Genomic DNA, 23,902 nt, shown 5'->3' on the forward strand with positions numbered 1-23,902 from the left:
TGGCCTAATAGAATGAGTACCACACACGGCTACTATGTCCAAAATTATTTTCCAGGCAAGATGCAGCTAAAAATTATTAGTAATTTGAAATCTGGTGGAGCTTAGAATAGATGGCCTAATAGAATGTGTAGCACACACTGCTACAGGGCCAAAATTTTTTTATAGGCAAGATGCAGCTAAAAATTATTTGTAATTTGAAAGCTGGTGGAGATTAGTATAGATGGCCTAATAGAATGAGTACCACACACTGCTACTATGCCCAAAATTATTTTCCAGGCAAGATGCAGCTAAAAATTATTTGTAATTTGAAAGCTGGTGGAGATTAGTATAGATGGCCTAATAGAATGAGTACCACACACTGCTACTATGCCCAAAATTATTTTCAGGCAAGATGCAGCTAAAAGTTATTAGTAATTTGAAAGCTGGTGGAGCTCAGAATAGGTGGCCTAATAGAATGAGTACCACACACTGCTACAGGCCCAAAATTATTTTCCAGGCAAGATGCAGCTAAAATTTTTTAGTAATTTGAAAGCTGGTGGAGCCTAGTATAGATGACCTAATAGAAGGAGTACCACATACTGCTACAGGCCCAAAATTATTTTCCAGGCAAGATGCAGCTAAAAATTATTAGTAATTTGAAAGCTGGTTGAGCTTAGTATAGATGGCCTAAAAGAATGAGTACCACACACTGCTACTATGCCCAAAATTATTTTCCAGGCAAGATGCAGCTAAAAATTATTAGTAATTTGAAAGCTGGTGGAGCCTAGAATAGATGGCTTAATAGAATGAGTGCCACACACTGCTACAGGCCCAAAATTATTTTCCAGGCAAGATGCAGCTAAAAATTATTAGTAATTTGAAAGCTGGTGGAGCCTAGTATAGATGGCCTAATAGAATGAGTACCACACACTGCTACTATGCCCAAAATTATTTTCCAGGCAAGATGCAGCTAAAAATTATAAGTAATTTGAAAGCTGGTGGAGCCTAGTATAGATGGCCTGATAGAATGAGTACCACACACTGCTACTATGCCCAAAATTATTTTCCAGGCAAGATGCAGCTAAAAATAATTAGTAATTTGAAAGCTGTTGGAGCTTAGTATAGATGGCCTAATAGAATGAGTACCACACACTGCTACTATGCCCAAAATTATTTTCCAGGCAAGATGCAGCTAAAAATAATTAGTAATTTGAAAGCTGTTGGAGCTTAGTATAGATGGCCTAATAGAATGAGTACCACACACTGCCACAGGCCCAAAATTATTTCCAGGCAAGATGCAGCTAAAAATTATTAGTAATTTGAAAGCTGGTGGAGCTTAGTATAGATGGCCTAATAGAATTAGTATCACACACTGCTACTATGCCCAAAATTATTTTCCAGGCAAGATGCAGCTAAAAGTTATCAGTAATTTGAAAGCTGGTGGAGCTTAGAATAGGTGGCCTAATAGAATGAGTACCACACACTGCTACTATGCCCAAAATTATTTTCCAGGCATGATGCAGCTAAAAATTATTAGTAATTTGAAAGCTGGTGGAGATTAGTATAGATGGCCTAATAGAATGAGTACCACACACTGCTACTATGCCCAAAATTATTTTCCAGGCAAGATGCAGCTCAAAATTATTAGTAAGTTGAAAGCTGGTGGAGCCTAGTATAGATGACCTAATAGAATGAGTACCACATACTGCTACAGGCCCAAAATTATTTTCCAGGCAAGATGCAGCTAAAAATTATTAGTAACTTGAAAGCTGGTGGAGCTTAGTATAGATGGCCTAATAGAATGTGTACCACACACTGCTACTATGCCCAAAATTATTTTCCAGGCAAGATGCGGCTAAAAATTATTAGTAATTTGAAAGCTGGTGGAGCCTAATATAGATGGCCTAATAGAATGAGTACCACACCCTGCTAATATGCCCAAAATTGTTTTCCAGGCAAGATGCAGCTAAAAATTATTAGTAATATGAAAGCTGGTGGAGCTTAGTATAGATGGCCTAATAGAATGAGTACCACACACTGCTACTATGTCCAAAATTATTTTCCAGGCAAGATGCAGCTAAAAATTATTAGTAATTTGAAATCTGGTGGAGCTTAGAATAGATGGCCTAATAGAATGAGTACCACACACTGCTACAGGGCCAAAATTATTTTCCAGGCAAGATGCAGCTAAAAATAATTAGTAATTTGAAAGCTGTTGGAGCTTAGTATAGATGGCCTAATAGAATGAGTACCACACACTGCTACTATGCCCAAAATTATTTTCCAGGCAAGATGCAGCTAAAAATAATTAGTAATTTGAAAGCTGTTGGAGCTTAGTATAGATGGCCTAATAGAATGAGTACCACACACTGCTACTATGTCCAAAATTATTTCCAGGCAAGATGCAGCTAAAAATTATTAGTAATTTGAAAGCTGGTGGAGCTTAGTATAGATGGCCTAATAGAATGAGTACCACACACTGCTACTATGCCGAAAATTATTTTCCAGGCAACATGCAGCTCAAAATTATTAGTAACTTGAAAGCTGGTGGAGCTTAGTATAGATGGCCTAATAGAATGAGTACCACACACTGCTACTATGCCCAAAATTATTTTCCAGGCAAGATGCGGCTAAAAATTATTAGTAATTTGAAAGCTGGTTTAGCCTAATATAGATGGCCTAATAGAATGAGTACCACACCCTAATACTATGCCCAAAATTATTTTCCAGGCAAGATGCGGCTAAAATTTATTAGTAATTTGAAAGCTAGTTTAGCCTAGTATAGATGGCCTGATAGAATGAGTACCACACACTGCTACTATGCCCAAAATTATTTTCCAGGCAAGATGCAGCTAAAAGTTATCAGTAATTTGAAAGCTGGTGAAGCTTAGTATAGATGGTCTAATAGAATGAGTACCACACACTGCTACTATGCCGAAAATTATTTTCCAGGCAAGATGCAGCTCAAAATTATTAGTAACTTGAAAGCTGGTGGAGCTTAGTATAGATGGCCTAATAGAATGAGTACCACACACTGCTACTATGCCCAAAATTATTTTCCAGGCAAGATGCGGCTAAAAATTATTAGTAATTTGAAAGCTGGTTTAGCCTAATATAGATGGCCTAATAGAATGAGTACCACACCCTGCTACTATGCCCAAAATTGTTTTCTAGGCAAGATGCAGCTAAAAATTATTAGTAATTTGAAAGCTGGTGGAGCTTAGTATAGATGGCCTAATAGAATGAGTACCACACACTGCTACTATGTCCAAAATTATTTTCCAGGCAAGATGCAGCTAAAAATTATTAGTAATTTGAAATCTGGTGGAGCTTAGAATAGATGGCCTAATAGAATGAGTACCACACACTGCTACAGGGCCAAAATTATTTTCCAGGCAAGATGCAGCTAAAAATTATTTGTAATTTGAAAGCTGGTGGAACCTAGTATAGATGGCCTAATAGAATGAGTACCACACACTGCTACTATGCCCAAAATTGTTTTCCAGGCAAGATGCAGCTAAAAATTATTAGTAATTTGAAAGCTGGTGGAGCTTAGTATAGATGGCCTAATAGAATGAGTACCACACACTGCTACTATGTCCAAAATTATTTTCCAGGCAAGATGCAGCTAAAAATTATTAGTAATTTGAAATCTGGTGGAGCTTAGAATAGATGGCCTAATAGAATGAGTACCACACACTGCTACTATGCCCAAAATTATTTTCCAGGCAAGATGCAGCTAAAAATTATTTGAAATTTGAAAGCTGGTGGAGATTAGTATAGATGGCCTAATAGAATGAGTACCACACACTGCTACTATGCCCAAAATTATTTTCCAGGCAAGATGCAGCTCAAAATTATTAGTAATTTGAAAGCTGGTGGAGCCTAGTATAGATGGCGTAATAGAATGAGTACCACACACTGCTACAGGCCCAAAATTATTTTCCAGGCAAGATGCAGCTAAAAGTTATTAGTAATTTGAAAGCTGGTGGAGCTTAGAATAGGTGGCCTAATAGAATGAGTACCACACACTGCTACAGGCCCAAAATTATTTTCCAGCAAGATGCAGCTAAAAATTATTAGTAATTTGAAAGCTGGTGGAGCCTAGAATAGGTGGCTTAATAGAATGAGTGCCACACACTGCTACAGGCCCAAACTATTTTCCAGGCAAGATGCAGCTAAAAATTATTAGTAATTTGAAAGCTGGTGGAGCCTAGTATAGATGGCCTAATAGAATGAGTACCACACACTGCTACTATGCCCAAAATTATTTTCCAGGCAAGATGCAGCTAAAAATTATTAGTAATTTGAAAGCTGGTGGAGCCTAGTATAGATGGCCTAATAGAATAAGTACCACACACTGCTACTATGCCCAAAATTATTTTCCAGGCAAGATGCAGCTAAAAATTATTAGTAATTTGAAAGCTGGTGGAGCTTAGTATAGATGGCCTAATAGAATGAGTACCACACACTGCTACTATGCCCAAAATTATTTTCCAGGCAAGATGCAGCTAAAAATTATTAGTAATTTGAAAGCTGGTGGAGCCTAGTATAGATGACCTAATAGAATGAGTACCACACACTGCTATAGGCCCAAAATTATTTTCCAGGCAAGATGCAGCTAAAAGTTATTAGTAATTTGAAAGCTGGTGGAGCTTAGAATAGGTGGCCTAATAGAATGAGTACCACACACTGCTACAGGCCCAAAATTATTTTCCAGCAAGATGCAGCTAAAAATTATTAGTAATTTGAAAGCTGGCGGAGCCTAGAATAGGTGGCTTAATAGAATGAGTGCCACACACTGCTACAGGCCCAAAACTATTTTCCAGGCAAGATGCAGCTAAAAATTATTAGTAATTTGAAAGCTGGTGGAGCCTAGTATAGATGGCCTAATAGAATGAGTACCACACACTGCTACAGGCCCAAAATTATTTTCCAGGCAAGATGCAGCTAAAATTTTTTAGTAAGTTGAAAGCTGGTGGAGCCTAGTATAGATGACCTAATAGAATGATTACCACACACTGCTACAGGCCCAAAATTATTTTCCAGGCAAGATGCAGCTAAAAGTTATTAGTAATTTGAAAGCTGGTGGAGCTTAGAATAGGTGGCCTAAAAGAATGAGTACCACACACTGCTACTATGCCCAAAATTATTTTCCAGGCAAGATGCAGCTAAAAATTATTAGTAATTTGAAAGCTGGTGGAGCCTAGAATAGATGGCTTAATAGAATGAGTGCCACACACTGCTACAGGCCCAAAATTATTTTCCAGGCAAGATGCAGCTAAAAATTATTAGTAATTTGAAAGCTGGTGGAGCCTAGTATAGATGGCCTAATAGAATGAGTACCACACACTGCTACTATGCCCAAAATTATTTTCCAGGCAAGATGCAGCTAAAAATTATTAGTAATTTGAAAGCTGGTGGAGCCTAGTATAGATGGCCTGATAGAATGAGTACCACACACTGCTACTATGCCCAAAATTATTTTCCAGGCAAGATGCAGCTAAAAATAATTAGTAATTTGAAATCTGGTGGAGCTTAGAATAGATGGCCTAATAGAATGAGTACCACACACTGCTACTATGCCCAAAATTATTTTCCAGGCAAGATGCAGCTCAAAATTATTAGTAATTTGAAAGCTGGTGGAGCCTAGTATAGATGGCGTAATAGAATGAGTACCACACACTGCTACAGGCCCAAAATTATTTTCCAGGCAAGATGCAGCTAAAAGTTATTAGTAATTTGAAAGCTGGTGGAGCTTAGAATAGGTGGCCTAATAGAATGCATACCACACACTGCTACAGGCCCAAAATTATTTTCCAGCAAGATGCAGCTAAAAATTATTAGTAATTTGAAAGCTGGTGGAGCCTAGAATAGGTGGCTTAATAGAATGAGTGCCAAACACTGCTACAGGCCCAAACTATTTTCCAGGCAAGATGCAGCTAAAAATTATTAGTAATTTGAAAGCTGGTGGAGCCTAGTATAGATGGCCTAATAGAATGAGTACCACACACTGCTACTATGCCCAAAATTATTTTCCAGGCAAGATGCAGCTAAAAATTATTAGTAATTTGAAAGCTGGTGGAGCCTAGTATAGATGGCCTAATAGAATAAGTACCACACACTGCTACTATGCCCAAAATTATTTTCCAGGCAAGATGCAGCTAAAAATTATTAGTAATTTGAAAGCTGGTGGAGCTTAGTATAGATGGCCTAATAGAATGAGTACCACACACTGCTACTATGCCCAAAATTATTTTCCAGGCAAGATGCAGCTAAAAATTATTAGTAATTTGAAAGCTGGTGGAGCCTAGTATAGATGACCTAATAGAATGAGTACCACACACTGCTACAGGCCCAAAATTATTTTCCAGGCAAGATGCAGCTAAAAGTTATTAGTAATTTGAAAGCTGGTGGAGCTTAGAATAGGTGGCCTAATAGAATGAGTACCACACACTGCTACAGGCCCAAAATTATTTTCCAGCAAGATGCAGCTAAAAATTATTAGTAATTTGAAAGCTGATGGAGCCTAGAATAGGTGGCTTAATAGAATGAGTGCCACACACTGCTACAGGCCCTAAACTATTTTCCAGGCAAGATGCAGCTAAAAATTATTAGTAATTTGAAAGCTGGTGGAGCCTAGTATAGATGGCCTAATAGAATGAGTACCACACACTGCTACTATGCCCAAAATTATTTTCCAGGCAAGATGCAGCTAAAAATTATTAGTAATTTGAAAGCTGGTGGAGCCTAGTATAGATGACCTAATAGAATGATTACCACACACTGCTACAGGCCCAAAATTATTTTCCAGGCAAGATGCAGCTAAAAGTTATTAGTAATTTGAAAGCTGGTGGAGCTTAGAATAGGTGGCCTAATAGAATGAGTACCACACACTGCTACAGGCCCAAAATTATTTTCCAGCAAGATGCAGCTAAAAATTATTAGTAATTTGAAAGCTGGTGGAGCCTAGAATAGGTGGCTTAATAGAATGAGTGCCACACACTGCTACAGGCCCAAAACTATTTTCCAGGCAAGATGCAGCTAAAAATTATTAGTAATTTGAAAGCTGGTGGAGCCTAGTATAGATGGCCTAATAGAATGAGTACCACACACTGCTACTATGCCCAAAATTGTTTTCCAGGCAAGATGCAGCTAAAAATTATTAGTAATTTGAAAGCTGGTGGAGCTTAGTATAGATGGCCTAATAGAATGAGTACCACACACTGCTACTATGTCCAAAATTATTTTCCAGGCAAGATGCAGCTAAAAATTATTAGTAATTTGAAATCTGGTGGAGCTTAGAATAGATGGCCTAATAGAATGAGTACCACACACTGCTACTATGCCCAAAATTATTTTCCAGGCAAGATGCAGCTCAAAATTATTAGTAATTTGAAAGCTGGTGGAGCCTAGTATAGATGGCGTAATAGAATGAGTACCACACACTGCTACAGGCCCAAAATTATTTTCCAGGCAAGATGCAGCTAAAAGTTATTAGTAATTTGAAAGCTGGTGGAGCTTAGAATAGGTGGCCTAATAGAATGCATACCACACACTGCTACAGGCCCAAAATTATTTTCCAGCAAGATGCAGCTAAAAATTATTAGTAATTTGAAAGCTGGTGGAGCCTAGAATAGGTGGCTTAATAGAATGAGTGCCAAACACTGCTACAGGCCCAAACTATTTTCCAGGCAAGATGCAGCTAAAAATTATTAGTAATTTGAAAGCTGGTGGAGCCTAGTATAGATGGCCTAATAGAATGAGTACCACACACTGCTACTATGCCCAAAATTATTTTCCAGGCAAGATGCAGCTAAAAATTATTAGTAATTTGAAAGCTGGTGGAGCCTAGTATAGATGGCCTAATAGAATAAGTACCACACACTGCTACTATGCCCAAAATTATTTTCCAGGCAAGATGCAGCTAAAAATTATTAGTAATTTGAAAGCTGGTGGAGCTTAGTATAGATGGCCTAATAGAATGAGTACCACACACTGCTACTATGCCCAAAATTATTTTCCAGGCAAGATGCAGCTAAAAATTATTAGTAATTTGAAAGCTGGTGGAGCCTAGTATAGATGACCTAATAGAATGAGTACCACACACTGCTACAGGCCCAAAATTATTTTCCAGGCAAGATGCAGCTAAAAGTTATTAGTAATTTGAAAGCTGGTGGAGCTTAGAATAGGTGGCCTAATAGAATGAGTACCACACACTGCTACAGGCCCAAAATTATTTTCCAGCAAGATGCAGCTAAAAATTATTAGTAATTTGAAAGCTGGTGGAGCCTAGAATAGGTGGCTTAATAGAATGAGTGCCACACACTGCTACAGGCCCAAAACTATTTTCCAGGCAAGATGCAGCTAAAAATTATTAGTAATTTGAAAGCTGGTGGAGCCTAGTATAGATGGCCTAATAGAATGAGTACCACACACTGCTACTATGCCCAAAATTATTTTCCAGGCAAGATGCAGCTAAAAATTATTAGTAATTTGAAAGCTGGTGGAGCCTAGTATAGATGACCTAATAGAATGATTACCACACACTGCTACAGGCCCAAAATTATTTTCCAGGCAAGATGCAGCTAAAAGTTATTAGTAATTTGAAAGCTGGTGGAGCTTAGAATAGGTGGCCTAATAGAATGAGTACCACACACTGCTACAGGCCCAAAATTATTTTCCAGCAAGATGCAGCTAAAAATTATTAGTAATTTGAAAGCTGGTGGAGCCTAGAATAGGTGGCTTAATAGAATGAGTGCCACACACTGCTACAGGCCCAAAACTATTTTCCAGGCAAGATGCAGCTAAAAATTATTAGTAATTTGAAAGCTGGTGGAGTCTAGTATAGATGGCCTAATAGAATGAGTACCACACACTGCTACTATGCCCAAAATTGTTTTCCAGGCAAGATGCAGCTAAAAATTATTAATAATTTGAAAGCTGGTGGAGCTTAGTATAGATGGCCTAATAGAATGAGTACCACACACTGCTATTATGTCCAAAATTATTTTCCAGGCAAGATGCAGCTAAAAATTATTAGTAATTTGAAATCTGGTGGAGCTTAGAATAGATGGCCTAATAGAATGAGTACCACACACTGCTACTATGCCCAAAATTATTTTCCAGGCAAGATGCAGCTCAAAATTATTAGTAATTTGAAAGCTGGTGGAGCCTAGTATAGATGGCGTAATAGAATGAGTACCACACACTGCTACAGGCCCAAAATTATTTTCCAGGCAAGATGCAGCTAAAAGTTATTAGTAATTTGAAAGCTGGTGGAGCTTAGAATAGGTGGCCTAATAGAATGCATACCACACACTGCTACAGGCCCAAAATTATTTTCCAGCAAGATGCAGCTAAAAATTATTAGTAATTTGAAAGCTGGTGGAGCCTAGAATAGGTGGCTTAATAGAATGAGTGCCAAACACTGCTACAGGCCCAAACTATTTTCCAGGCAAGATGCAGCTAAAAATTATTAGTAATTTGAAAGCTGGTGGAGCCTAGTATAGATGGCCTAATAGAATGAGTACCACACACTGCTACTATGCCCAAAATTATTTTCCAGGCAAGATGCAGCTAAAAATTATTAGTAATTTGAAAGCTGGTGGAGCCTAGTATAGATGGCCTAATAGAATAAGTACCACACACTGCTACTATGCCCAAAATTATATTCCAGGCAAGATGCAGCTAAAAATTATTAGTAATTTGAAAGCTGGTGGAGCTTAGTATAGATGGCCTAATAGAATGAGTACCACACACTGCTACTATGCCCAAAATTATTTTCCAGGCAAGATGCAGCTAAAAATTATTAGTAATTTGAAAGCTGGTGGAGCCTAGTATAGATGACCTAATAGAATGAGTACCACACACTGCTACAGGCCCAAAATTATTTTCCAGGCAAGATGCAGCTAAAAGTTATTAGTAATTTGAAAGCTGGTGGAGCTTAGAATAGGTGGCCTAATAGAATGAGTACCACACACTGCTACAGGCCCAAAATTATTTTCCAGCAAGATGCAGCTAAAAATTATTAGTAATTTGAAAGCTGGTGGAGCCTAGAATAGGTGGCTTAATAGAATGAGTGCCACACACTGCTACAGGCCCAAAACTATTTTCCAGGCAAGATGCAGCTAAAAATTATTAGTAATTTGAAAGCTGGTGGAGCCTAGTATAGATGGCCTAATAGAATGAGTACCACACACTGCTACTATGCCGAAAATTATTTTCCAGGCAAGATGCAGCTAAAAATTATTAGTAATTTGAAAGCTGGTGGAGCCTAGTATAGATGACCTAATAGAATGAGTACCACACACTGCTACTCTGCCCAAAATTATTTTCCAGGCAAGATGCAGCTAAAAATTATTAGTAATTTGAAAGCTGGTGGATCTAAGTATAGATGGCCTAATAGAATGAGTATCAGACACTGCTACTATGCCCAAAATTATTTTCCAGGCAAGATGCAGCTAAAAGTTATTATTAATTTGAAAGCTGGTGGAGCTTAGAATATGTGGCCTTGTAATATGAGTACCACACACTGCTACAGGCCCAAAATTATTTTCCAGTCAAGATGCAGCTAAAAATTATTAGTAATTTGAAAGCTGGTGGAGCCTAGTATAGATGGCCTAATAGAATTAATGCCACACACTGCTACTATGCCCAAAATAATTTTCCAGGCAAGATGCAGCTAAAAATTATTAGTAATTTGAAAGCTGTTTGAGCTTAGTATAGATAGCCTAATAGAATGAGTACCACACACTGCTACTATGCCCAAAATTATTTTCCAGGCAAGATGCAGCTAAAAATTATTAGTAATTTGAAAGCTGGTGGAGCCTAGTATAGATGGCCTAATAGAATGAGTACCACACACTGCTACAGGCCCAAAATTATTTTCCAGGCAAGATGCAGCTAAAAGTTATTAGTAATTTGAAAGCTGGTGGAGCTTAGTATAGATGGCCTAATAGAATGAGTATCACACACTGCTACTATGCCCAAAATTATTTTCCAGGCAAGATGCAGCAAAAAGTTATTAGTAAGTTGAAAGCTGGTGGAGCTTAGAATAGGTGGCCTTATAGAATGAGTACCACACACTGCTACAGGCCCAAAATTATTTTCCAGGCAAGATGCAGCTAAAAATTATTAGTAATTTGAAAGCTGGTGGAGCCTAGTATAGATGGCCTAATAGAATGAGTACCACACACTGCTACAGGTCCAAAATTATTTTCCAGGCAAGATGCAGCTAAAAATTATTAGTAATTTGAAAGCTGGTGGAACTTAGTATAGATGGCCTAATAGAATGAGTACCACACACTGCTACTATGAACAAAATTATTTTCCAGGCAAGATGCAGCTAAAAATTATTAGTAATTTGAAAGCTGGTGGAGCTTAGAATAGGTGGCCTAATAGAATGAGTGCCACACACTGCTACAGGCCCAAAATTATTTTCCAGGTAAGATGCAGCTAAAAATTATTTGTAATTTAAAAGCTGGTGGAGATTAGTATAGATGGCCTAATAGAATGAGTACCACACACTGCTACTATGCCCAAAATTATTTTCCAGGCAAGATGCAGCTAAAAGTTATTAGTAATTTGAAAGCTGGTGGAGCTTAGAATAGGTGGCCTAATAGAATGAGTACCACACACTGCTACAGGCCCAAAATTATTTTCCAGGCAAGATGCAGCTAAAATTTTTTAGTAATTTGAAAGCTGGTGGAGCCTAGTATAGATGACCTAATAGAATGAGTACCACATACTGCTACAGGCCCAAAATTATTTTCCAGGCAAGATGCAGCTAAAAATTATTAGTAATTTGAAAGCTGGTTGAGCTTAGTATAGATGGCCTGATAGAATGAGTACCACACACTGCTACTATGCCCAAAATTATTTTCCAGGCAAGATGCAGCTAAAAATACTTAGTAATTTGAAAGCTGTTGGAGCTTAGTATAGATGGCCTAATAGAATGAGTACCACACACTGCCACAGGCCCAAAATTATTTCCAGGCAAGATGCAGCTAAAAATTATTAGTAATTTGAAAGCTGGTGGAGCTTAGTATAGATGGCCTAATAGAATGAGTTTCACACACTGATACTATGCCCAAAATTATTTTCCAGGCAAGATGCAGCTAAAAGTTATTAGTAATTTGAAAGCTGGTGGAGCTTAGAATAGGTGGCCTAATAGAATGAGTACCACACACTGCTACAGGCCCAAAATTATTTTCCAGGCAAGATGCAGCTAAAAATTATTAGTAATTTGAAAGCTGGTGGATCCTAGTAAAGATGGCCTAATAGAATGAGTACCACACACTGCTACAGGCCCAAAATTATTTTCCAGGCAAGATGCAGCTAAAAATTATTAGTAATTTGAAAGCTGCTGGAGCTTAGTATAGATGGCCTAATAGAATGAGTACCACACACTGCTACTATGCCCAAAATTATTTTCCAGGCAAGATGCAGCTAAAAATTATTAGTAATTTGAAAGCTGGTGGAGCTTAGAATAGGTGGCCTAATAGAATGAGTACCACACACTGCTACTATGCCCAAAATTATTTTCCAGGCAAGATGCAGCAAAAAATTATTAGTAATTTGAAAGCTGGTGGAGCTTAGTATAGATGGCCTAATAGAATGAGTACCACACACTGCTACAGGCCCAAAATTATTTTCCAGGCAAGATGCAGCTAAAAATTATTAGTAATTTGAAAGCTGGTGGAGTTTAGTATAGATGGCCTAATAGAATGAGTACCACACACTGCTACTATGCCCAAAATTATTTTCCAGGCAAGATGCAGCTAAAATTATTAGTAATTTGAAAGCTGGTGGAGCTTAGAATAGATGGCCTAATAGAATGAGTACCACACACTGCTACAGGCCCAAAATTATTTTCCAGGCAAGATGCAGCTAAAAATTATTAGTAATTTGAAAGCTGGTGGAGCTTAGAAGAGGTGGCCTAATAGAATGAGTACCACACACTGCTACAGGCCCAAAATTATTTTCCAGGCATGATGCAGCTAAAAATTATTAGTAATTTGAAAGCTGGTGGAGCTTAGTGTAGATGGTCTAATAGAATGAGTACCACACACTGCTACTATGCCCAAAATTATTTTCCAGGCAAGATGCTGCTAAAAATTATTAGTAATTTGAAATCTGGTGGAGCTTAGAATAGATGGCCTAATAGAATGAGTAGCACACACTGCTACAGGGCCAAAATTATTTTCCAGGCAAGATGCAGCTAAAAATTATTTGTAATTTGAAAGCTGGTGGAGATTAGTATAGATGGCCTAATAGAATGAGTACCACACACTGCTACTATGCCCAAAATTATTTTCCAGGCAAGATGCAGCTAAAAATTATATGTAATTTGAAAGCTGGTGGAGATTAGTATAGATGGCCTAATAGAATGAGTACCACACACTGCTACTATGCCCAAAATTATTTTCCAGGCAAGATGCAGCTAAAAGTTATTAGTAATTTGAAAGCTGGTGGAGCTTAGAAAAGGTGGCCTAATAGAATGAGTACCACACACTGCTACAGGCCCAAAATTATTTTCCAGGCAAGATGCAGCTAAAAATTTTTAGTAATTTGAAAGCTGGTGGAGCCTAGTATAGATGACCTAATAGAATGAGTACCACATACTACTACAGGCCCAAAATTATTTTCCAGGCAAGATGCAGCTAAAAATTATTAGTAATTTGAAAGCTGGTTGATCTTAGTATAGATGGCCTAAAAGAATGAGTACCACACACTGCTACTATGCCCAAAATTATTTTCCAGGCAAGATGCAGCTAAAAATTATTAGTAATTTGAAAGCTGGTGGAGCCTAGAATAGGTGGCTTAATAGAATCAGTGCCACACACTGCTACAGGCCCAAAATTATTTTCCAGGCAAGATGCAGCTAAAAATTATTAGTAATTTGAAAGCTGGTGGAGCCTAGTATAGATGGCCTAATAGAATGAGTACCACACACTGCTACTATGCCCAAAATTATTTTCCAGGCAAGATGCAGCTAAAAAGTATTAGTAATTTGAAAGCTGGTGGAGCCTAGTATAGATGGCCTAATAGAATGAGTACCACACACTGCTACTATGCCCAAAATTATTTTCCAGGCAAGATGCAGCTAAAAATTATTAGTAATTTGAAAGCTGTTGGAGCTTAGTATAGATGGCCTAATAGAATGAGTACCACACACTGCTACTATGCCCAAAATTATTTTCCAGGCAAGATGCAGCTAAAAATTATTAGTAATTTGAAATCTGGTGGAGCCTAGTATAGATGGCCTAATAGAATGAGTACCACACACTGCCACAGGCCCAAAATTTTTTCCAGGCAAGATGCAGCTAAAAATTATTAGTAATTTGAAAGTTGGTGGAGCTTAGTATAGATGGCCTAATAGAATGAGTATCACACACTGCTACTATGCCCAAAATTATTTTCCAGGCAAGATGCAGCTAAAAGTTATTAGTAATTTGAAAGCTGGTGGAGCTTAGAATAGGGGGACTAATAGAATGAGTACCACACACTGCTACAGGCCCAAAATTATTTTCCAGGCAAGATGCAGCTAAAAATTATTAGTAATTTGAAAGCTGGTGGATCCTAGTAAAGATGGCCTAATAGAATGAGTACCACACACTGCTACAGGCCCAAAATTATTTTCCAGGCAAGATGCAGCTAAAAATTATTAGTAATTTGAAAGCTGCTGGAGCTTAGTATAGATGGCCTAATAGAATGAGTACCACACACTGCTACTATGCCCAAAATTATTTTCCAGGCAAGATGCAGCAAAAAATTATTAGTAATTTGAAAGCTGGTGGAGCTTAGTATAGATGGCCTAATAGAATGAGTGCCACACACTGCTACAGGCCCAAAATTATTTTCCAGGCATGATGCAGCTAAAAATTATTAGTAATTTGAAAGCTGGTATAGCTTAGTATAGATGGCCTAATAGAATGAGTACCACACACTGTTACAATGCCCAAAATTATTTTCCAGGCAAGATGCAGCTAAAAATTATTAGTAATTTGAAAGTTGGTGGAGCGTAGTATAGATGGCCTAATAGAATGAGTACCACACACTGCTACGGGCCCAAAATTATTTTCCAGGCAAGATGCAGCTAAAAATTATTAGTAATTTGAAAGCTTGTGGAGCTTAGTATAGATGGCCTAATAGAATGAGTACCACACACTGCTACTATGCCCAAAATTGTTTTCCAGGCAAGATGTAGCAAAAAATTATTAGTAATTTGAAAGCTGGTGGAGCTTAGTATAGATGGCCTAATAGAATGAGTACCACACACTGCTACAGGCCCAAAATTATTTTCCAGGCAAGATGCAGCTAAAAATTATTAGTAATTTGAAAGCTGGTGGAGCTTAGCATAGATGGCCTAATAGAATGAGTACCACACACTGCTACTATGCCCAAAATTATTTTCCAGGCAAGATGCAGCTAAAATTATTAGTAATTTGAAAGCTGGTGGAGCTTAGAATAGATGGCCTAATAGAATGAGTACCACACACTGCTACAGGCCCAAAATTATTTTCCAGGCAAGATGCAGCTAAAAATTATTAGTAATTTGAAAGCTGGTGGAGCTTAGAAGAGGTGGACTAATAGAATGAGTACCACACACTGCTACTATGCCCAAAATAATTTTCCAGGCAAGATGCAGCTAAAATTATTAGTAATTTGAAAGCTGGTGGAGCTTAGAATAGATAGCCTAATAGAATGAGTACCACACACTGCTGCTATGCCCCAAATTATTTTCCAGGCATGATGCAGATAAAAATTATTAGTAATTTGAAAGCTGGTGGAGCTTAGAAGAAGTGGCCTAATAGATTGAGTACCACACACTGCAACAGGCCCAAAATTATTTTCCAGGCATGATGCAGCTAAAAATTATTAGTAATTTTAAAGCTGGTGGAGCCTAGTATAGATGGCCTAATAGAATGAGTACCACACACTGCTTCAGGCCCAAAATTATTTTCCAGGCAAGATGCAGCTAAAAATTATTAGTAATTTGAAAGCTGGTGGAGCTTAGTATAGATGGCCTAACAGAATGAGTACCACACACTGCTACAGGCCCAAAATTATTTTCCAGGCAAGATGCAGCTAAAAATTATTAGTAATTTGAAAGCTGGTGGAGCTTAGTATAGATGGCCTAATAGAATGAGTACCACACACTGTTACGGGCCCAAAATTATTTTCCAGGCAAGATGCAGCTAAAAATTATTAGTAATTTGAAAGCTTGTGGAGCTTAGTATAGATGGCCTAATAGAATGAGTACCACACACTGCTACTATGCCCAAAATTATTTTCCAGGCAAGATGTAGCAAAAAATTATTAGTAATTTGAAAGCTGGTGGAGCTTAGTATAGATGGCCTAATAGAATGAGTACCACACACTGCTACAGGACCAAAATTATTTTCCAGGCAAGATGCAGCTAAAAATTATTAGTAATTTGAAAGCTGATGGAGCTTAGTATAGATGGCCTAATAGAATGAGTACCACACACTGCTACTATGCCCAAAATTATTTTCCAGGCAAGATGCAGCTAAAATTATTAGTAATTTGAAAGCTGGTGGAGCTTAGAATAGATGGCCTAATAGAATGAGTACCACACACTGCTACAGGCCCAAAATTATTTTCCAGGCAAGATGCAGCTAAAAATTATTAGTAATTTGAAAGCTGGTGGAGCTTAGAAGAGGTGGCCTAATAGAATGAGTACCACACACTGCTACTATGCCCAAAATAATTTTCCAGGCAAGATGCAGCTAAAATTATTAGTAATTTGAAAGCTGGTGGAGCTTAGAATAGATAGCCTAATAGAATGAGTACCACACACTGCTGCTATGCCCCAAATTATTTTCCAGGCATGATGCAGATAAAAATTATTAGTAATTTGAAAGCTGGTGGAGCTTAGAAGAAGTGGCCTAATCGAGTGAGTACCACACACTGCAACAGGCCCAAAATTATTTTCCAGGCATGATGCAGCTAAAAATTATTATTAATTTTAAATCTGGTGGAGCCTAGTATAGATGGCCTAATAGAATGAGTACCACACACTGCTTCAGGCCCAAAATTATTTTCCAGGCAAGATGCAGCTAAAAATTATTAGTAATTTGAAAGCTGGTGGAGCTTAGTATAGATGGCCTAACAGAATGAGTACCACACACTGCTACAGGCCCAAAATTATTTTCCAGGCAAGATGCAGCTAAAAATTATTAGTAATTTGAAAGCTGGTGGAGCTTAGTATAGATGGCCTAATAGAATGAGTACCACACACTGCTACTATGCCCAAAATTATTTTCCAGGCAAGATGCAGCTAAAATTATTAGTAATTTGAAAGCTGGTGGAGCTTAGAATAGATAGCCTAATAGAATGAGTACCACACACTGCTACTATGCCCAAAATTATTTTCCAGGCATGATGCAGCTAAAAATTATTAGTAATTTGAAAGCTGGTGGAGCTTAGAAGAGGTGGCCTAATAGAATGAGTTCCACACACTGCTACAGGCCCAAAATTATTTTCCAGGTATGATGCAGCTAAAAATTATTAGTAATTTGAAAGCAGGTGCAGCTTAGTATAGATGGCCAAATAGAATGAGTACCACACACTGCTACTATGCCCAAAATTATTTTCCAGGCAAGATGCAGCTAAAAATTATTAGTAATTTGAAAGCTGGTGGAACCTAGTATAGATGGCCTAATAGAATGAGTACCACACACTGCTACAGGCCCAAAATTATTTTCCAGGGAAGATGCAGCTCAAAATTATTAGTAATTTGAAAGCTGGTGGAGCTTAGAAGAGGTGGCCTAATAGAATGAGTACCACACACTGCTACAGGCCCAAAATTATTTTCCAGGCATGATGCAGCTAAAAATTATTAGTAATTTGAAAGCTGGTGGAGCTTAGTGTAGATGGCCTAATATAATGAGTACCACACACTGCTACTATGCCCAAAATTATTTTCCAGGCAAGATGCTGCTAAAAATTATTAGTAATTTGAAAGCTGGTGGAGCTTAGTATAGATCGTCTAATAGAATGAGTACCACACACTGCTACTATGCCCAAAACTATTTTCCAGGCAAGATGCAGCTAAAATTATTAGTAATTTGAAAGCTGGTGGAGCTTAGAATAGATGGCCTAATAGAATGAGTACCACACACTGCTACTATGCCCAAAATTATTTTCCAGGCATGATGCAGCTAAAAATTATTAGTAATTTGAAAACTGGTGGAGCTTAGAAGAGGTGGCCTAATAGAATGAGTACCACACACTGCTACAGGCCCAAAATTATTTTCCAGGCATGATGCAGCTAAAAATTATTAGTAATTTGAAAGCTGGTGGAGCCTAGTATAGATGGCCTAATAAAATGAGTACCACACACTGCTACAGGCCCAAAATTATTTTCCAGGCAAGATGCAGCTAAAAATTATTAGTAATTTGAAAGCTGGTAGAGCTTAGTATAGATGGCCTAATAGAATGAGTACCACACACTGTTACAATGCCCAAAATTATTTTCCAGGCAAGATGCAGCTAAAAATTATTAGTAATTTGAAAGCTGGTGGAGCCTAGTATAGATGGCCTAATAGAATGAGTACCACACACTGCTACAGGCCCAAAATTATTTTCCAGGTAAGATGCAGCTAAAAATTATTAGTAATTTGAAAGCTTGTGGAGCTTACTATAGATGGCCTAATAGAATGAGTACCACACACTGCTACTATGCCCAAATTTTTTTTCCAGGCAAGATGCAGCAAAAATATATTAGTAATTTGAAAGCTGGTGGAGCTTAGTATAGATGGCCTAATAGAATGAGTACCACACACTGCTACAGGCCCAAAATTATTTTCCAGGCAAGATGCAGCTTAAAAATTATAAATTATTTGAAAGCTGGTGGAGCTTAGTATACGTGGCCTAATAGAATGAGTACCACACACTGCTACTATGCCCAAAATTATTTTCCAGGCAAGATGCAGCTAAAATTATTAGTAATTTGAAAGCTGGTAGAGCTTAGAATAGATGGCCTAATAGAATGAGTACCACACACTGCTACTATGCCCAAAATTATTTTCCAGGCAAGATGCAGCAAAAAATTATTAGTAATTTGAATGCTGGTGGAGCTTAGTATAGATGGCCTAATAGAATGAGTACCACACACTGCTACTATGCCCAAAATTATTTTCCAGGCAAGATGCAGCAAAAAATTATTAGTAATTTGAAAGCTGGTGGAGCTTAGTATAGATGGTCTAATAGGATGAGTACCACACACTGCTACTATGCCCCAAATTATTTTCCAGGCAAGATGCAGCAAAAAATTATTAGTAATTTGAAAGCTGGTGGAGCTTAGTATAGATGGCCTATTAGAATGAGTACCACACACTGCTACTATGCCCAAAATTATTTTCCAGGCAAGATGCAGCAAAAAATTATTAGTAATTTGAAAGCTGGTTGAGCTTAGTATAGATGGCCTAATAGAATGAGTACCACACACTGCTACTATGCCCAAAATTATTTTCCAGGCAAGATGCAGCAAAAAATTATTAGTAATTTGAAAGCTGGTGGAGCTTAGTATAGATGGCATAATAGAATGAGTACCACACACTGCTACTATGCAAAAAATTATTTTCCAGGCAAGATGCAGCTAAAAATTATTAGTAATTTGAAAGCTGGTGGAGTTTAGTATAGATGGCCTAATAGAATAAGTACCACACACTGTTACAATGCCCAAAATTATTTTCCAGGCAAGATGCAGCTAAAAATTATTAGTAATTTGAAAGCTGGTGGAGCCTAGTATAGATGGCCTAATAGAATGAGTACCACACATTGCTACAGGCCCAAAACTGTTTTCCAGGTAAGATGCAGCTAAAAAATTATTAGTAATTTGAAAGCTGGTGGAGCTTAGTATAGATGGCCTAATAGAATGAGTACCACACACTGCTACTATGCCCAAAATTATTTTACAGGCAAGATGCAGCTAAAAATTATTAGTAATTTGAAAGCTGGTGGAGCTTAGTATAGATGGCCTAATAGAATGAGTACCACACACTGCTACAGGCCCAAAATTATTTTAAAGGCAAGATGCATCTAAAAATTATTAGTAATTTGAAAGCTGGTGGAGCCTAGTATAGATGGCCTAATAGAATGAGTACCACACATTGCTACAGGCCCAAAATTGTTTTCCAGGCAAGATGCAGCTAAAATTATTAGTAATTTGAAAGCTGGTGGAGCTTAGAATAGATGGCCTAATAGAATGAGTACCACACACTGCAACAGGCCCAAAATTATTTTCCAGGCAAGATGCAGCTAAAAATTATTAGTAATTTGAAAGCTGGTGGAGCTTAGAAGAGGTGGCCTAATAGAATGAGTACCACACACTGCTACAGGCCCAAAATTATTTTCCAGGCATGATGCAGATAAAAATTATTAGTAATTTGAAAGCTGGTGGAGCTTAGAAGAGGTGGCCTAATAGAATGAGTACCACACACTGCTACAGGCCCAAAATTATTTTCCAGGCATGATGCAGCTAAAAATTATTAGTAATTTTAAAGCTGGTGGAGCCTAGTATAGATTGCCTAATAGAATGAGTACCACACACTGCTACAGGCCCAAAATTATTTTCCAGGCAAGATGCAGCTAAAAATTATTAGTAATTTGAAAGCTGGTGGAGCTTAGTATAGATGGCCTAACAGAATGAGTACCACACACTGCTACAGGCCCAAAATTATTTTCCAGGCAAGATGCAGCTAAAAATTATTAGTAATTTGAAAGCTGGTGGAGCTTAGTATAGATGGCCTAATAGAATGAGTACCACACACTGCTACTATGCCCAAAATTATTTTCCAGGCAAGATGCAGCTAAAATTATTAGTAATTTGAAAGCTGGTGGAGCTTAGAATAGATAGCCTAATAGAATGAGTACCACACACTGCTACTATGCCCAAAATTATTTTCCAGGCATGATGCAGCTAAAAATTATTAGTAATTTGAAAGCTGGTGGAGCTTAGAAGAGGTGGCCTAATAGAATGAGTTCCACACACTGCTACAGGCCCAAAATTATTTTCCAGGCATGATGCAGCTAAAAATTATTAGTAATTTGAAAGCAGGTGGAGCTTAGTATAGATGGCCAAATAGAATGAGTACCACACACTGCTACTATGCCCAAAATTATTTTCCAGGCAAGATGCTGCTAAAAATTATTAGTAATTTGAAAGCTGGTGGAGCTTAGAAGAGGTGGCCTAATAGAGTGAGTACCACACACTGCTACAGGCCCAAAATTATTTTCCAGGCATGATGCAGCTAAAAATTATTAGTAATTTGAAAGCTGGTGGAGCTTACTATAGATGGCCTAATAGAATTAGTGCCACACACTGTTACAATGCCCAAAATTATTTTCCAGGCAAAATGCAGCTAAAAATTATTAGTAATTTGAAAGCTGGTGGAACCTAGTATAGATGGCCTAATAGAATGAGTACCACACACTGCTACAGGCCCAAAATTATTTTCCAGGGAAGATGCAGCTCAAAATTATTAGTAATTTGAAAGCTGGTGGAGCTTAGAAGAGGTGGCCTAATAGAATGAGTACCACACACTGCTACAGGCCAAAAATTATTTTCCAGGCATGATGCAGCTAAAAATTATTAGTAATTTGAAAGCTGGTGGAGCTTAGTGTAGATGGCCTAATAGAATGAATACCACACACTGCTACTATGCCCAAAATTATTTTCCAGGCAAGATGCTGCTAAAAATTATTAGTAATTTGAAAGCTGGTGGAGCTTAGTATAGATGGCCTAATAGAATGAGTACCACACACTGCTACTATGCTCAAAACTATTTTCCAGGCAAGATGCAGCTAAAATTATTAGTAATTTGAAAGCTGGTGGAGCTTAGAATAGATGGCCTAATAGAATGAGTACCAGACACTGCTACTATGCCCAAAATTATTTTCCAGGCATGATGCAGCTAAAAATTATTAGTAATTTGAAAGCTGGTGGAGCTTAGAAGAGGTGGTGTAATAGAATGAGTACCACACACTGCTACAGGCCCAAAATTATTTTCCAGGCATGATGCAGCTAAAAATTATTAGTAATTTGAAAGCTGGTGGAGCCTAGTATAGATGGCCTAATAAAATGAGTACCACACACTGCTACAGGCCCAAAATTATTTTCCAGGCAAGATGCAGCTAAAAATTATTAGTAATTTGAAAGCTGGTGGAGCTTAGTATAGATGGCCTAATAGAATGAGTACCATACACTGTTACAATGCCCAAAATTATTTTCCAGGCAAGATGCAGCTAAAAATTATTAGTAATTTGAAAGCTGGTGGAGCCTAGTATAGATGGCCTAATAGAATGAGTACCAGACACTGCTACAGGCCCATAATTATTTTCCAGGTAAGATGCAGCTAAAAATTATTAGTAATTTGAAAGCTTGTGGAGCTTACTATAGATGGCCTAATAGAATGAGTACCACACACTGCTGCTATGCCCAAATTTTTTTTCCAGGCAAGATGCAGCTTAAAAATTATAAATTATTTGAAAGCTGGTGGAGCTTAGTATACATGGCCTAATAGAATGAGTACCACACACTGCTACTATGCCCAAAATTATTTTCCAGGCAAGATGCAGCTAAAATTATTAGTAATTTGAAAGCTGGTGGAGCTTAGAATAGATGGCCTAATAGAATGAGTACCACACACTGCTACTATGCCCAAAATTATTTTCCAGGCAAGATGCAGCAAAAAATTATTAGTAATTTGAATGCTGGTGGAGCTTAGTATAGATGGCCTAATAGAATGAGTACCACACACTGCTACTATGCCCAAAATTATATTCCAGGCAAGATGCAGCAAAAAATTATTAGTAATTTGAAAGCTGGTGGAGCTTAGTATAGATGGTCTAATAGGATGAGTACCACACACTGCTACTATGCCCCAAATTATTTTCCAGGCAAGATGCAGCAAAAAATTATTAGTAATTTGAAAGCTGGTGGAGCTTAGTATAGATGGCCTATTAGAATGAGTACCACACACTGCTACTATGCCCAAAATTATTTTCCAGGCAAGATGCAGCAAAAAATTATTAGTAATTTGAAAGCTGGTGGAGCTTAGTATAGATGGCCTAATAGAATGAGTACCACACACTGCTACTATGCCCAAAATTATTTTCCAGGCAAGATGCAGCCAAAAATTATTAGTAATTTGAAAGCTGGTGGAGCTTAGTATAGATGGCATAATAGAATGAGTACCACACACTGCTACTATGCCCAAAATTATTTTCCAGGCAAGATGCAGCTAAAAATTATTAGTAATTTGAAAGCTGGTGGAGCTTAGTATAGATGGCCTAATAGAATAAGTACCACACACTGTTACAATGCCCAAAATTATTTTCCAGGCAAGATGCAGCTAAAAATTATTAGTAATTTGAAAGCTGGTGGAGCCTAGTATAGATGGCCTAATAGAATCAGTACCACACATTGCTACAGGCCCAAAATTGTTTTCCAGGTAAGATGCAGCTAAAAAATTATTAGTAATTTGAAAGCTGGTGGAGCTTAGTATAGATGGCCTAATAGAATGAGTACCACACACTGCTACTATGCCCAAAATTATTTTACAGGCAAGATGCAGCTAAAAATTATTAGTAATTTGAAAGCTGGTGGAGCTTAGTATAGATGGCCTAATAGAATGAGTACCACACACTGCTACAGGCCCAAAATTATTTTCCAGGCAAGATGCAGCTAAAAATTATTAGTAATTTGAAAGCTGGTGGAGCCTAGTATAGATGGCCTAATAGAATGAGTACCACACATTGCTACAGGCCCAAAATTGTTTTCCAGGCAAGATGCAGCTAAAATTATTAGTAATTTGAAAGCTGGTGGAGCTTAGAATAGATGGCCTAATAGAATGCGTACCACACACTGCTACTATACCCAAAATTATTTTCC

This window comes from Phyllobates terribilis, unplaced genomic scaffold, assembly GCF_046119375.1.
Source record: "Phyllobates terribilis strain yellow unplaced genomic scaffold, ASM4611937v1 Scaffold_4__5_contigs__length_816908805, whole genome shotgun sequence".
Taxonomy (NCBI): domain Eukaryota; kingdom Metazoa; phylum Chordata; class Amphibia; order Anura; family Dendrobatidae; genus Phyllobates; species Phyllobates terribilis.